General features: G+C 53.6%; 1 long non-coding RNA gene across 3 annotated transcripts in view; it reads right to left on the bottom strand.

Annotated features, from left to right (window-relative positions):
* The window catches only part of LOC140410218 (uncharacterized), a 15,808-nt gene extending 7,373 nt beyond the window's left edge, over positions 1-8,435 (bottom strand). The window contains exons 1-3 of one of the 3 annotated variants that reach the window (XR_011940574.1): positions 8,204-8,435; positions 7,466-8,039; positions 6,182-6,287 (exon numbers count right to left, since the gene is read on the bottom strand). This is a non-coding gene — a long non-coding RNA (uncharacterized lncRNA). The other 2 variants (XR_011940573.1, XR_011940572.1) reach the window with 2 other exon arrangements.
* Positions 8,436-15,754: the final 7,319 nt, after the last annotated feature.

The raw sequence follows: 15,754 nt of genomic DNA, 5'->3' as shown, positions 1-15,754 counted from the left end.
CTGTGTTGAGCACTTTAAACCATGAGACAGACAGAAAGAGAAAGAGAGTGACACAACGACACACAGACAGGCAGGCAGAGACAGAGGGAGTGAGAGAGAAGTGAGAGAGACAGGTAGTCAAAGAGAGGTAGAGACAGACCGACAGGGAGAGAGAGACAGACAGAGGCAGAAGATAGAGGCAGAGAGAGAGAGACAGAGTCAGGCAGTCAGAGAGAGGTAGAGACAGACCGACAGGGGGAGAGAGAGACACAGAAGATAGAGGCAGAGAGAGAGAGACAGAATCAGGCAGTCAGAGAGAGGTAGAGACAGACCGACAGGGGGAGAGAGAGAGACAGTAGATAGAGGCAGAGAGACAGACAGACAGAGTCAGGCAGTCAGAGAGAGGTAGAGACAGACCGACGGGGAGAGAGAGACAGACAGAGACAGAAGATAGAGGCAGAGAGAGAGAGACAGAAAGAGCCAGGCAGTCAGAGAGAGGTAGAGACAGACCGACGGGGAGAGAGAGAGACAGACAGAAGATAGAGGCAGAGGGAGAGAGACAGACAGAGTCAGGCAGTCAGAGAGAGGTAGAGACAGACCGACAGGGGGAGAGAGAGACAGACAGACAGAAGATAGAGGCAGAGAGAGAGAGACAGACAGAGTCAGGCAGTCAGAGAGAGACAGAATGAGAAACTGGCACAGAGACAGAGGGAGAGAGAGAGGTAAAGAGAGAGACAGAGTTAGGCAGTCAGAGAGGTATCGACAGAACGAGAAAATGACGCAGACACAGAGCGACAGAGAGAGCGACAGACACAGAGACAAATGCAAAGTCATCACGTCACTGCCCTCTTTACACTGGGGAATCAGCCGCCCATTCCTTTAGGAGACTTTTTAAAATCGCCCCCCCAGAATTTATTTCTATTCCCAAATCAGGGAATCCCCACAGGGTGTGACAGAGCCCCCCCCCACCCCCACCCCCATGCCTGGGACTGGGAGCTGGGCACTGACTTCACACTGGAGACCCCCAGATACTGTCTCTCTAACCCCCCGCCACACACCTCCCTCGGCCCACCCACCAAACTCCACCTCTATTCTGCCGTCTAGTCCTGTTTCCCTCGCTCTCCCCTTTTTCTCTCTCTCTCTCTCTTTAACAATTTATCTCATTCTGGGAGAACGATGGAGACTGAGAATGTGACAAGCAGAAACTCAGTAAAAGTCGATTCAAACGGTCCCCTGGGCTTTCACAAGGAACCGTGACATTAATCACAGTACAACACGGGCACTGTGCGATTGGGAAATTGTCTGATTAAATAGAAGCCCCTCTTTAAAACTGACAGTGGGGCCGGGGGGGGGGGGGGGGGGGGGGGGAGGTGAGTGGGGGGAAGCCTGGAAACTTTGGAGAACTCAGTAAGCTGAATTAACCCCCCCCTCCTCTCTCCCCACATCACCCCCCCTCCCCATCACCAACACTTTACTAATCTGTCCTTCTTCAGCACAGGAGATATTCTGGGATCAGAAACAATCCCTTACACAGCCTCACATTTACAAATTCAGTTCCAGCACCTCGGCAACATTATGAAAGTCGATACGTTCATGTTTACATGTTGCAGTGTGCACAGCAGGATCCCACAAAAAATAAACATGATGGATACAGGAGCCCAGTCCATATCCTGCATCTTTCTTAACAACCTCCCACTCAACCGCCCCCCTCCACACCCCCCACCCACACACACACACATTCCCCACCCCCACCAGCCTCCCCATTCAAATAACGACAAATCACATCGGTGTTTTTATCATTTTATTGGAAGAGGAAATATAGAGGGAAATAGCTGGAGAGAGAGGCTCGGTGAGGGGAGGGGGTTGCGGTGGGGAAGAGTGAGACAGGCAATTTCTCCCACACACCCTCTCTTTCTCTCTCAGGGCTTCTTTCCCTCTGGAGGCATTTTCAAATCGACTCGTCTCAGAACAGGACAGGGCTGTCTCGGGACATATTCAAATCGACTGTCTCAGGACAGGACAGGGCTGTCTCAGGACATTTTCAAATCGACTGTCTCAGAACAGGACAGGGCTGTCTCGGGATATATTCAAATCGACTGTCTCAGGACAGGACAGGGTGGTCTCAGGACATTTTCAAATCGACTGTCTCAGAACAGGACAGGGCTGTCTCGGGACATATTCAAATCGACTGTCTCAGGACAGGACAGGGCTGTCTCAGGGCATTTTCAAAACAACTGTCTCAGGACAGGACAGGGCTGTCTCGGGACATTTTCAAATCGACTGTCTCAGGACAGGACAGGGCTGTCTCGGGACATATTCAAATCGACTGTCTCAGGACAGGACAGGGCTGTCTCAGGGCATTTTCAAAACAACTGTCTCAGGACAGGACAGGGCTGTCTCGGGACATTTTCAAATCGACTGTCTCAGGACAGGACAGGGCTGTCTCAGGGCATTTTCAAATCGACTGTCTCAGGACAGGACAGGGCTGTCTCGGGACATTTTCAAATCGACTGTCTCAGGACAGGACAGGGCTGTCTCAGGACATTTTCAAATCGACTGTCTCAGAACAGGACAGGGCTGTCTCGGGACATTTTCAAATCGACTGTCTCAGAACAGGACAGGGCTGTCTCAGGACATTTTCAAATCGACTGTCTCAGGACAGGACAGGGCTGTCTCGGGACATTTTCAAATCGACTCGTCTCAGAACAGGACAGGGCTGTCTCGGGACATTTTCAAATCGACTGTCTCAGAACAGGACAGGGCTGTCTCGGGACATTTTCAAATCGACTGTCTCAGGACAGGACAGGGCTGTCTCGGGACATATTCAAATCGACTGTCTCAGGACAGGACAGGGCTGTCTCAGGGCATTTTCAAAACGACTGTCTCAGGACAGGACAGGGCTGTCTCGGGACATTTTCAAATCGACTGTCTCAGAACAGGACAGGGCTGTCTCGGGACATTTTCAAATCGACTGTCTCAGGACAGGACAGGGCTGTCCCAGGGCATTTTCAAATCGACTGTCTCAGGACAGGACAGGGCTGTCTCGGGACATTTTCAAATCGACTGTCTCAGGACAGGACAGGGCTGTCTCAGGACATTTTCAAATCGACTGTCTCAGAACAGGACAGGGCTGTCTCGGGACATTTTCAAATCGACTGTCTCAGAACAGGACAGGGCTGTCTCAGGACATTTTCAAATCGACTGTCTCAGGACAGGACAGGGCTGTCTCGGGACATTTTCAAATCGACTCGTCTCAGAACAGGACAGGGCTGTCTCGGGACATTTTCAAATCGACTGTCTCAGAACAGGACAGGGCTGTCTCGGGACATTTTCAAATCGACTGTCTCAGGACAGGACAGGGCTGTCTCAGGGCATTTTCAAATCGACCGTCTCAGGACAGGACAGGGTTGTCTCAGGACATTTTCAAATCGACTGTCTCAGGACAGGACAGGGCTGTCTCAGGACATTTTCAAATCGACTGTCTCAGGACAGGACAGGGCTGTCTCAGGGCATTTACACATCGACTGTCTCAGGATTGTGGAAAATCGCACTTCTAAAAGATACTGTAACTGGGCCGTGACTGTGCACAGCAGAACCCCCACCCCCAGACCCTGTGCCTGATCACCCCCTCACCCCACCCCACATCTCTCCCCCGTTTCCCCGTTTTCTCTCACTCCCTCCCTTTTTCACTCACTCTCTCCCACCGCCCTCTCTCTGTCTTTCTCTCTCCCACTCCCTTTTTCACACTCTCTCCCACCGCCCTCTCTGTCTTTCTATCTCTCCCCCTCTTTTTCAATCTCTCTCCCTCAACCCTGTCTTTCTCTGTCCCCCTCCCCTTTTCACTATATCTCTCTACCTCCACTCTCTCTCTCTCTTTCTCTCCCCCCTCTCTTTTTCACTCTCTCTCCCTCCACTCTCTCTCTTTCTCTCTCCCTCCCCCCACTCTTTTTCACTCTCTCTCTCCCTCCACTCTCTCTCTCTTTCTCTCTTCCCCCCTCTCTTTTTCACTCTCTCTCTCCCTCCACTCTCTCTAATCTCTCGACAAATCACATTGGGGTTCTCTATTACATTTAGTACAAGATGAAATGTAGAAACGAAATGGCTGCAAAGTGGGAGAGAGAGAGAGGGAGAGATAGAAAGCTGGAGTGACTGAGGCAGGGACATTTAACCCCAAACCCCCCTCAGAAATCCTTCCTATCCCACCGCCCTGTCTAAAACACAAACACCACCATTGGGGACAAACCTGTACCCAGGCTGCGGCCTATTCATTTCAGACCCACTCCCTCACCCCCTCCCGACTGCTTCACACTCAGTGAGCCAGTTTAATTTTAAATTGTGCGTGGTCACTAAGTTGACAGTTCAGGAAAGGCTGCAGGCCACTGACGCACAGCAGGATCCCACAACCAGCAATGTGATCCTGGCAGGGTGGGCCAGGCAGGAGGTGATGGGGGGGGGGGACATATTCCTTCCCTTGCCTGCTATATTCTATCTTCCATCCCCTACCCCCCAAATACCCCCACCCCTGAACACCACGGGTATTCGGAGTCTGGAAACACATCCACTATCCCCAGAAAGAGTTACACTGTCCTCTTTAAACTGGGAAACCAGCTGCCGGGTCCGTCAGGAGACTTTTTACAATCACCCTCCCAGCATTTATTTCTGTTTATTTCCCAAATCAGGGTCTCCCCAGAAAGAAGTGATGAGACTCCCCATTGCAGTTTGTGGGAAGGTTTCATTGATGAAAGGTTTAAAGAGACACTAAAAAGCTGGAGAGATGGACAGATAGTGGCAGAACGCTGGGAAAGACAGAGACAGAGAGAGAGGCAAGAATGGAAAGGCAGAAAGGGAGAGAAAGCCTCTCTTTTTCACTATCTCCCTCTCCCTCCAACCTCTCTCACATCTCCCTCTTACCCCCCCCTCCCCCACCCCTGCCCCCCACACCCCCACTCTTTCTGTCCTCTCTCTCTCATCACAGTAGTTGGGAAGAAGAGAGAGAGAGAGAGGGTCACACACAGGAATCCAACAATCACGACCACAGCAAACTGAATTCAAATGGCCCCCTGTCAATTTCATTTCACCCTCACATTTAAGTCTCGGCCTAAAACACAGGTTTTATTCCAGAATTATACCCGCTTCAAGTTAAGGGACTATAATTCGAGATTACTTTACAGTCGATGGATTCACTATTAAAGTGACCCCACTGTTGGTTCATTTCAAGAATTCTGCAGGCAACTTGTGCACGGGGAGATCCCAAAAATGGTGACACTTTCCAAATTGAGTTCAGAGTTTCTGATGGTGGATTTCTCTCTCAGCAGCGATGAGATCATGGCTGAATATCCCGTCAGTGCATGCAGAAAGGGTTCATTAACTCCCTCGTTCCCAATCCCTCAAGTTTAAGACTTTAAAATTCGAGACCTTCGAACCCACTTTGCAGTCCGTGAGCTATTTCATTGTTTGTTTAAAGAAGTAGGTACTCTTTATTTATTTATTTATTTTTATAAATTTACAGTACCTAATTCATTTTTTCCAATTAAGGGAGAATTTCACATGGCCAATCCACCTAGCCTGCACATCTTTGGGTTGTGGGGACGAAACCCACGCAAACACTGGGAGAGAGCTATTTTATTTTAAGAGTTGTGGTCACTGTTGCTGCGCGGGCAAAGGCCACAGGCCTGTGAGTGAACAGCAAGATCCCACAGCAGCAGCAATCTGGACGTAACCAGATGGGACACTGTCCTTCCTCCCCCCACCCCTCCCCCCTCACTCCTGCTGGGAGCCCCATTCCCCACTGCACCTAACAACCCCACCCCCACTGCCGTGTCATGTGTGGATTGGAACATCCCTGGAGAAGTCCCTTCAGTTTCTGAAAGAGTAAAACAGCCTCTGAAAACGAAGAAAAACCTGTTTAAAATGAAATCCATTGGCGCACAGAAAGATCCCAGAAGGTGCAGTCGGCAGTGTTGAGTGTCGTTCACATTTGCTACCAGGTTGCAGAGAGTGGCTGAGACAGTGAAATCCCCCCCCCCCCCCCCACCACCACACATACCCGGGACGCTCAGAATTAATATAACCCCTGTTATTTTGGAACAAAATTAGACAGCTTCATATTCCAGATTTGTATTTTACTTTTTGTCACCCACCAAAGGGTTAATGTGTTTGTGTCGAAGTGCAAGGCCGGGGCAGCAATAAAGAGACAACTCACGTGAGCGCAGCCTGTGGAGTAGGCCTCAGTCCATCCACTTGTCCTCTGGAGAATAGCCTTTGTCCAAAGATTCCTGGTCGCATAGCAGTCTTCAAAGTTCAAATTCCTGGGGAAAAGAGGGAGGAAATTAACTAAAACGCAGGAAAATGTTTAAACTTGTCGCACAGCAAGAGGCCAAGATTCCCCCTCTCAGTTACACACACTCTCAGCAACATCCACCTACAATAATCTCAGTTATAAACCACAGAATAAAAAAGATTGAGAGACAGTTCCCGCTTCCCTTGTGTTTCTCTTTCTCTCTCTCTCGCTATCTCATTCGGTCTCTATCCCTCTCATTCATATTTCTGTCTCCCTCGTTATCCCTCATCACCTTCCCAGCATTTATTTCCCTAATCAGGGTCTCCCCAGAAAGATGTGATGAGACTCCCCGTTGCAGTTTGTGGGGTGGTTTTCTGAGATTAACGGTTTAAAGAGACACTAAAAAGCTGGAGAGAAATGGACAGATAGCGGCAGAAAGCTGGGGAGACAGAGAGAGAGAGAGAGAGGCAAATATGGAAAGAAGACAGAAAGGGAGAGAAAGCCTCTCTTTTTCACGACCTCCCTCTCCCTCCACCCTCTGTCTTTCTCCTCTCCCTCTCTCTAATCTCCATTACCCCCCAAGCCCCACACTCTTTCTGTACTTCTCGCTCTCTCTCTCTATCATTCTAATAGTTGGGAAGGAGAAAGAGAGAGAGACAGGGTCACACACAGGAATCCAACATTCACAACCACAGGAAACTGAATTCAAATGACCTCCTGCGAATTTAATTTCACCCTGATAGTTGGCCAAAAACACAGGCTTCATTCCAGAATTATACCCGCTTCAAGTTAAGGGACTTCAATTCCAGGCAATCGAGATTACTTTACAGTCAATGGATTCATTTTAAAAGTGACCCCACTATTGTTAATTTTGTGAATTCTGCAGGCAACCTGGGCACAGGGAGAGCCCAACAAATGATGACCACTTTCAAAATTGAGTTCAGAGTTTCTGATCTGAGATTTCTCTCTCTCTCTCTCTCTACCAGACTGCAGAGTGGCTGAAACAGTGAAATGTCCCCCTCCCCCCACCGCACCCCCCCACCCCCACCCCTGGGACGCTCAGAATTAATATAACCCCTGTTATTTTGGAACAAAATTAGACAGCTTCATATTCCAGATTTGTATTTTACTCTTTGCCGCCCACCAAAGGTTTAATGTGTTTGTGTCTAAGTGCAAGGCCGGGGCGGCAATAAAGAGACAACTCACGTGAGTGCGGCCTGTGGAGTAGGCCTCAGTCCATCCACTTGTCCTCTGGAGAACATCCCTTGTCCAAAGATTCCTGGTCGCATAGCAGTCTTCAAAATTCAAATTCCTGGGGAAAAGGGGGAGAAAATTTACTGAACCACAGGAAAAGATTGAAACTATTTAATACAGCGAGAGCCCAGGGTGCCCTTTTCAGTTTTACAACCCCTCAGCAACATCCGAATACAAATAAGTCACAGCTTTCAACCAGAGGTTAAAAACGATTGAGAGACAATTAATACTCAAAATCTTTTTATTGTCACAATTAGGCTTACATTAATACTGCAATGAAGTTACTGTGAAAATCCCCTTCTCTTGTATTTCTCGCTGTCTCTCTATCCCTCTTATACATATTTATGTCTCCTCCCTCACTCTCTTTGATCCCTCCAATATTAAAATTAAACCTCAGTCAGGGTAATAACCCGGGTGAAGCCTGCGGAACAGGCCTCAGCCAGCGCTCCCTCGGGAAGAATTCACACTCCCTCGTCCTCCTCACTGGATTCCTAACCTCCTTCCAGTTTTCCAAATAAAAATGCCTCTGGAGAAAAAAAGGAGATAAAATTGATTATAAAGGCAATAACAGGGACATTTTAATAATATATACAAAACAGCACAACAGGAGTCCAACATTTCCAATCTCGAGTCAATCAGTAACATGTCAACACCCAAAATGCACAGCTCAAAACAGGCAGATTGATACACCCAGCGACACACACACACACTGAAGCAGAGGGGTAATGTTTTCAGTGTAGTGGGTTTTTGGTTTGTGAACTGAAGTCCCTCAGACACAGATATATCCTCAGTGAGCTGTGAGCAGACTCCACCCCTAGTCTCTGCCATGTGTGGAATGTGTGTCTCAGAGGACAGCTCTCTATTGACATGTAAATGACTGACAAGAGATACTGATCTCCTTGCTGCTCAGACCCACACACACAGAATGTGACTTCAGCCAAACCTTGGCCTTCCCCACACCAGTGTTGTTCGCTGAGCAGGCCTGAAAAAATTGGATTAAATGTAATTATTAGACAGGGACTTTGTTATTTTTTCTACCCAAGTGGATAACCTCACATTTATCCACGTTATACTGCATCTGCCATACCTCACTCACTCACTCCCCTCCGATAGGATTGAATCCTAATTTAAAATAGTATTGGAAATGATTGGAAACAGTTTGGACTGAGAACTCCTCAGTGACCTGTGTGCAGACCCCACCCCCGACGTTCTGTCAGGAATGTCCCCCTCGGTGTGGTTCCTGTGTCTGCTAAGGAAGACACTTGTCCTGTCTATGGTTATGTTAATTCAGCAGTCAACAAGAGATTCAGCAATGTCCTGTCATTATTTCTGTCTTTGGTTTAACATTTGTTTCCCTCTGAATTTCTGAAATGTTTGGAATGACCATTCGTCTGTCGCCTTAGGAAGGCTTTCCATAGAATGAGCAAAAACCAGCAAGAAATCACAGAATGTGAGTTAAACACAACTTCATTTCTGCCTCCATTTTAAGAGAAGATTCCTGGCCACAAAAACAAAGCTCATTGCAAAGTTTCACTTCATATTTTACATGTTGTTCACAGACAGATTTCTTCAATGAGCTGCTCTATAAATTTGGATTCAATTTGATTTTTTCCTCACTGTGAGATGTAAAGTTTATTCCTGAATCAATACACGGTCACCGGCAACAACATCATTTTATTAGACGAGGAGGTTCAATGGGATTTTTCACTGAAATCCTCTGAAGTCAATTCCTGAGATTAGAATTTACAATGAAACAATTTGGATTCAATGAAAACAGTCAGTTTGATAACCCCAATGTCTTGACTGCCTCACGTCCTGGCACCCTCACACCATCACACCCTCATGTCCCCGAACCCTCACATCCTGACCCGCTGTGTACCTCTTTCTCTGTGTGTGTCCGTCACTCTCTCTGTGTGCCCGCCTCTCTCTGTCCCTCTCTGTATCCCTCTCTCCCTCTGTGTCCCTGTCTCTCTCTGTGTCCTTCTATCTCACTCTATCCCTCTCTTTCACTGAGTACCTCTTTCTATCTGTGTCACTCTCTCTGGGTCCCTCTCCGTGTCCCCCTCTCACTGTCTCTCTCGCTGTGTCCCTCTCTCTCGCGCTGTGTCCGCTCTCTCGTGCTGTGTCCCTCTCTCTCGTGCTGTGTCCCTCTCGCGCTGTGTCCCTCTCTCTCGCGCTGTGTCCCTCTTCTCGCGCTGTGTCCCTCTCTCTAGCGCTGTGTCCCTCTCTCTTGTGCTGTATCCCTCTCTCTTGCGCTGTGTCCCTCTCTCTCGCGCTGTGTCCCTCTCTTCGCGCTGTGTCCCTCTCTCTAGCGCTGTGTCCCTCTCTCTAGCGCTGTGTCCCTCTCTCTAGCGCTGTGTCCCTCTCTCTAGCGCTGTGTCACTCTCTCGCTGTGCCCCTCACTCTCGAGCTGTGTCCCTCTCTCTCGCGCTGTGTCCCCCTCTCTCTCGCTGTGTCCCCCTCTCTCTCGCTGTGTCCCCCTCTCTCTCGCTGTGTCCCCCTCTCTCTCGCTGTGTCCCCCTCTCTCTCGCTGTGCCCCCTCTCTCTCGCTGTGTCCCCCTCCCTCTCGCTGTGTCCCCCTAACTCTCGCTGTGTCCCCCTCTCTCTCGCTGTGTCCCCCTCTCATTCGCGGTGTCCCGCTCTCTCTCGCTGTGTCCCCCTCTCTCTCGCTGTGTCCCGCTCTCTCTCTCGCTGTGTCCCGCTCTCTCTCTCGCTGTGTCCCCCTCTCTCTCGCTGTGTTCCCCTCTCTCTCGCTGTGTCCCATTCTCTCTCGCTGTGTCCCTCGCTCTCGCTGTGTCCTTCGCTCTGTGTCCCTCTCTCTGTGTGTCCCTCGCTCTGTGTGTCCCTCGCTCTGTGTGTCCCTCGCTCTCGCTGTGTCCCTCGCTCTCGCTGTGACCCTCGCTCTCTCTGTCCCTCTCTCTCTTTGTCCCTCGCTCTCTCTTTGTCCCTCGCTCTCTCTGTGTCCCTGGCTCTCTCTGTGTCCCTCGCTCTCGCTGTGTCCCTCGCTCTCTGTGTCCCTCGCTCTCGCTGTGTCCCTCGCTCTCGCTGTGTCCCTCGCTCTCCCTGTCCCTCGCTCTCTGTGTTCCTCGCGCTCTCTGTGTCCCTCGCTCTCGCTGTGTTCCTCGCTCTCGCTGTGTCCCTCGCTCTCTGTGTCTCTCGCTCTCTGTGTCCCTCGATCTCTGTGTCCCTCGCTCTCGCTGTGTCCCTCGCTCTGTGTCCCTCGCTCTGTGTCCCTCGCTCTCTGTGTCCCTCGCCCTCTGTGTCCCTCGCTCTCTGTGTCCCTCGCTCTCTGTGTCCCTCGCTCTCGCTGTGTTCCTCGTTCTCGCTGTGTCCCTCGCTCTCGCTGTGTCCCTCGCTCTCGCCGTGTCCCTCGATCTCCGTGTCCCTCGCTCTCGATGTGTCCCTCGCTCTCGATGTGTCCCTCGGTCTCGATGTGTCCCTCGGTCTCGCTGTGTCCCTCGCTCTGTGTCCCTCGCTCTGTGTCCCTCGCTCTGTGTCCCTCGCTCTATGTGTCCCTCGCTCTCTGTGTCCCTCGCTCTCTGTGTTCCTCGCTCTCGCTGTGTTCCTCGCTCTCGCCGTGTCCCTCGATCTCCGTGTCCCTCGCTCTCGATGTGTCCCTCGCTCTCGATGTGTCCCTCGCTCTCGATGCGTCCCTCGCTCTCGATGTGTCCCTCGCTCTCTGGCTCTTTCGCTGCGTCCCTCTATCTTTCGCTGCGTCCCTCTCTCTCTCGCTGCGCCCCTCTCTCGCTGTGTCCCTCTCTCGCTGCGTCCCTCTCTCTCTCGCTGTGTCCCTCTCTCTCGCTGTGTCCCTCTCTCTTGCGCTGTGACCCTCTCTCTCTCGCTGTGTCCCTCTCTTCGCGCTGTGTCCCTCTCTCTCGCGCTGTGACCCTCTCTCTCTCGCTGTGTCCCTCTCTCTCTCGCTGTGTCCCTCTCTCTAGCGCTGTGTCACTCTCTCGCTGTGCCCCTCACTCTCGAGCTGTGTCCCTCTCTCTCGCGCTGTGTCCCCCTCTCTCTCGCTGTGTCCCCCTCTCTCTCGCTGTGTCCCCCTCTCTCTCGCTGTGTCCCCCTCTCTCTCGCTGTGTCCCCCTCTCTCTCGCTGTGCCCCCTCTCTCTCGCTGTGTCCCCCTCCCTCTCGCTGTGTCCCCCTAACTCTCGCTGTGTCCCCCTCTCTCTCGCTGTGTCCCCCTCTCATTCGCGGTGTCCCGCTCTCTCTCGCTGTGTCCCCCTCTCTCTCGCTGTGTCCCGCTCTCTCTCTCGCTGTGTCCCGCTCTCTCTCTCGCTGTGTCCCCCTCTCTCTCGCTGTGTTCCCCTCTCTCTCGCTGTGTCCCATTCTCTCTCGCTGTGTCCCTCGCTCTCGCTGTGTCCTTCGCTCTGTGTCCCTCTCTCTGTGTGTCCCTCGCTCTGTGTGTCCCTCGCTCTGTGTGTCCCTCGCTCTCGCTGTGTCCCTCGCTCTCGCTGTGACCCTCGCTCTCTCTGTCCCTCTCTCTCTTTGTCCCTCGCTCTCTCTTTGTCCCTCGCTCTCTCTGTGTCCCTGGCTCTCTCTGTGTCCCTCGCTCTCGCTGTGTCCCTCGCTCTCTGTGTCCCTCGCTCTCGCTGTGTCCCTCGCTCTCGCTGTGTCCCTCGCTCTCCCTGTCCCTCGCTCTCTGTGTTCCTCGCGCTCTCTGTGTCCCTCGCTCTCGCTGTGTTCCTCGCTCTCGCTGTGTCCCTCGCTCTCTGTGTCTCTCGCTCTCTGTGTCCCTCGATCTCTGTGTCCCTCGCTCTCGCTGTGTCCCTCGCTCTGTGTCCCTCGCTCTGTGTCCCTCGCTCTCTGTGTCCCTCGCCCTCTGTGTCCCTCGCTCTCTGTGTCCCTCGCTCTCTGTGTCCCTCGCTCTCGCTGTGTTCCTCGTTCTCGCTGTGTCCCTCGCTCTCGCTGTGTCCCTCGCTCTCGCCGTGTCCCTCGATCTCCGTGTCCCTCGCTCTCGATGTGTCCCTCGCTCTCGATGTGTCCCTCGGTCTCGATGTGTCCCTCGGTCTCGCTGTGTCCCTCGCTCTGTGTCCCTCGCTCTGTGTCCCTCGCTCTGTGTCCCTCGCTCTATGTGTCCCTCGCTCTCTGTGTCCCTCGCTCTCTGTGTTCCTCGCTCTCGCTGTGTTCCTCGCTCTCGCCGTGTCCCTCGATCTCCGTGTCCCTCGCTCTCGATGTGTCCCTCGCTCTCGATGTGTCCCTCGCTCTCGATGCGTCCCTCGCTCTCGATGTGTCCCTCGCTCTCTGGCTCTTTCGCTGCGTCCCTCTATCTTTCGCTGCGTCCCTCTCTCTCTCGCTGCGCCCCTCTCTCGCTGTGTCCCTCTCTCGCTGCGTCCCTCTCTCTCTCGCTGTGTCCCTCTCTCTCGCTGTGTCCCTCTCTCTCTCGCTGTGACCCTCTCTTTCTCGCTGTGTCCCTCTCTCTCGCGCTGTGACCCTCTCTCTCGCGCTGTGACCCTCTCTCTCTCGCTGTGTCCCTCTCTCTCTCGCTATGTCCCTCGCTCTCTCGCTGTGTCCCTCGCTCTCTGTGCGTCCCTCGCTCTCTGTGCGTACCTCGCTCTCTTTGCGTCCCTCGCCCTCTGTGAGTCCCTCGCTCTCTCTGTCCCTTGCGCTCTGTGTCCGTCGCTCTCGCTGTGTCCCTCGCTCTCGCTGTGTCCCTCGCTCTCGCTGTGTCCCTCGCTCTCGCTGTGTCCCTCGCTCTCGCTGTGTCCCTCGCTCTCTGTGCGTCCCTCACTCTCTCTGACCCTCGCGCTCTGTGTCCCTCGCTCTCGCTGTGTCCCTCGCTCTCGCTGTGTCCCTCGCTCACTGTGCGTCCCTCGCTCTCTCTGTCCCTCGCGCTCTGTGTCCCTCGCTCTCTGAGTCCCTCGCTCTCGCTGTGTCCCTCGCTCTCTCTGTCGCTCGCTCTCTCTGTCCCTCGCTCTCACTGTCACTCGCTCTCACTGTCCCTCGCTCTCTCTGTCCCTCGCTCTCTCTGTCCCTCGCTCGCTGTGTCCCTCGCTCTCTTTGCGTCCCTTGCTCTCTGTGCGTCCCTCGCTCTCTGTGCGTCCCTCGCTCTCTGTGCGTCCCTCGCTCTCTGTGTCCCTCGCTCTCGATGTGTCCCTCGCTCTCGATGTGTCCCTTGCTCTCTGGCTCTCTCGCTGCGTCCCTCTCTCGCTGCGTCCCTCTCTCTCTCGCTGCGTCCCTCTATCTTTCGCTGCGTCCCTCTCTCTCTCGCTGCGCCCCTCTCTCGCTGTGTCCCTCTCTCTCTCGCTGTGTCCCTCTCTCTCTCGCTGTGTCCCTCTCTCGCTCGCGCTGTGACCCTCTCTCTCTCGCTGTGACCCTCTCTCTCTCGCTGTGTCCCTCTCTCTCTCGCTATGTCCCTCTCTCTCTCGCTGTGTCCCTCTCTCTCTCGCTGCGTCCCTCTCTCTCGCTGTGTCCCTCTCTCTCTCGCTGTGTCCCTCTCTCTCTCGCTGTGCCCCTCTCTCTCTCGCAGAGTCCCTCTCTCTCTCGCAGTGTCCCTCTCTCTCTCGCTGTGTCCCTCTCTCTCTCGCTGTGACCCTCTCTCTCTCGCTGTGTCCCTCTCTCTCTCGCTATGTCCCTCTCTCTCTCGCTGTGTCCCTCTCTCTCTCGCTGCGTCCCTCTCTCTCGCTGTGTCCCTCTCTCTCTCGCTGTGCCCCTCTCTCTCTCGCTGTGTCCCTCTCTCTCTCGCTGTGTCCCTCTCTCTCTCGCTGTGTCCCTCTCTCTCTCTCGCTGTGACCCTCTCTCTCTCGCTGTCTCCCCGTCTCTCTTGCTGTGTCCCTCTCTCTCTCGCTGTGTCCCTCTCTCTCTCGCTGTGTCCCTCTCTCTCATGCTGTGTCCCTCTCTCTCTCGCTGTGTCCCTCTCTCTCGCTGTGTCCCTCTCTCTCTCGCAGAGTCCCTCTCTCTCTCGCAATGTCCCTCTCTCTCTCGCTGCGTCCCTCTCTCTCTCGCTGCGTCCCTCTCTCTCTCGCTGTGACCCTCTCTCTCTCGCTGTGTCCCTCTCTCTCTCTCGCTGTGACCCTCTCTCTCTCGCTGTGACCCGCTCTCTCTCGCTGTGTCCCTCTCTCTCTCGCTGTGTCCCTCTCTCTCTCGCTGTGTCCCTCTCTCTCTCGCTGTGTCCCTCTCTCTCTCGCTGTGACCCTCTCTCTCTCGCTGTGTCCCTCTCTCTCTCTCGCTGTGACCCTCTCTCTCTCGCTGTGACCCGCTCTCTCTCGCTGTGTCCCTCTCTCTCTCGCTGTGTCCCTCTCTCTCTCGCTGTGTCCCTCTCTCTCTCGCTGTGTCCCTCTCTCTCTCGCTGTGTCCCTCTCTCTCTCATGCTGTGTCCCTCTCTCTCTCCCGCTGTGTCCCTCTCTCTCTCATGCTGTGTCCCTCTCTCTCTCGCTGTGTCCCTCTCTCTCGCTGCGTCCCTCTCTCTCTCGCTGCGTCCCTCTATCTTTCGCTGCGTCCCTCTCTCTCTCGCTGCGCCCCTCTCTTGCTGTGTCCTTCTCTCTCTCGCTGTGTCCCTCTCTCTCTCGCTGTGACCCTCTCTCTCTCGCTGTGTCCCTCTCTCTCTCTCGCTGTGACCCTCTCTCTCTCGCTGTGACCCTCTCTCTCTCGCTGTGTCCCTCTCTCTCTCGCTGTGTCCCTCTCTCTCTCGCTGTGTCCCTCTCTCTCTACCTGTGTCCCTCTCTCTCGCTGTGTCCCTCTCTCTCTCGCTGTGTCCCTCTCTCTCTCGCTGTGTCCCTCTCTCTCTCGCAGAGTCCCTCTCTCTCTCGCTGTCTCCCCGTCTCTCTCGCTGTGTCCCTCTCTCTCTCGCTGTGTCCCTCTCTCTCTCTCGCTGTGACCCTCTCTCCCTCGCTGTGACCCTCTCTCTCTCGCTGTGTCCCTCTCTCTCTCGCTGTGGCCCTCTCTCTCTCGCTGTGTCCCTCTCTCTCTACCTGTGTCCCTCTCTCTCGCTGTGTCCCTCTCTCTCTCGCTGTGTCCCTCTCTCTCTCGCTGTGTCCCTCTCTCTCTCGCAGAGTCCCTCTCTCTCTCGCTGTCTCCCCGTCTCTGTCGCTGTGTCCCTCTCTCTCTCGCTGTGTCCCTCTCTCTCTCGCTGTGTCCCTCTCTCTCATGCTGTGTCCCTCTCTCTCTCGCTGTGTCCCTCTCTCTCGCTGTGTCCCTCTCTCTCTCGCTGTGTCCCTCTCTCTCTCGCAGTGTCCCTCTCTCTCTCGCAGTGTCCCTCTCTCTCTCTCGCTGTCTCCCCGTCTCTCTCGCTGTGTCGCTCT

The sequence above is a fragment of the Scyliorhinus torazame genome, chromosome 4 (assembly GCF_047496885.1).
Source record: "Scyliorhinus torazame isolate Kashiwa2021f chromosome 4, sScyTor2.1, whole genome shotgun sequence".
Classification (NCBI taxonomy): domain Eukaryota; kingdom Metazoa; phylum Chordata; class Chondrichthyes; order Carcharhiniformes; family Scyliorhinidae; genus Scyliorhinus; species Scyliorhinus torazame.
This window is presented reverse-complemented; position numbering and strand designations above follow the sequence as displayed.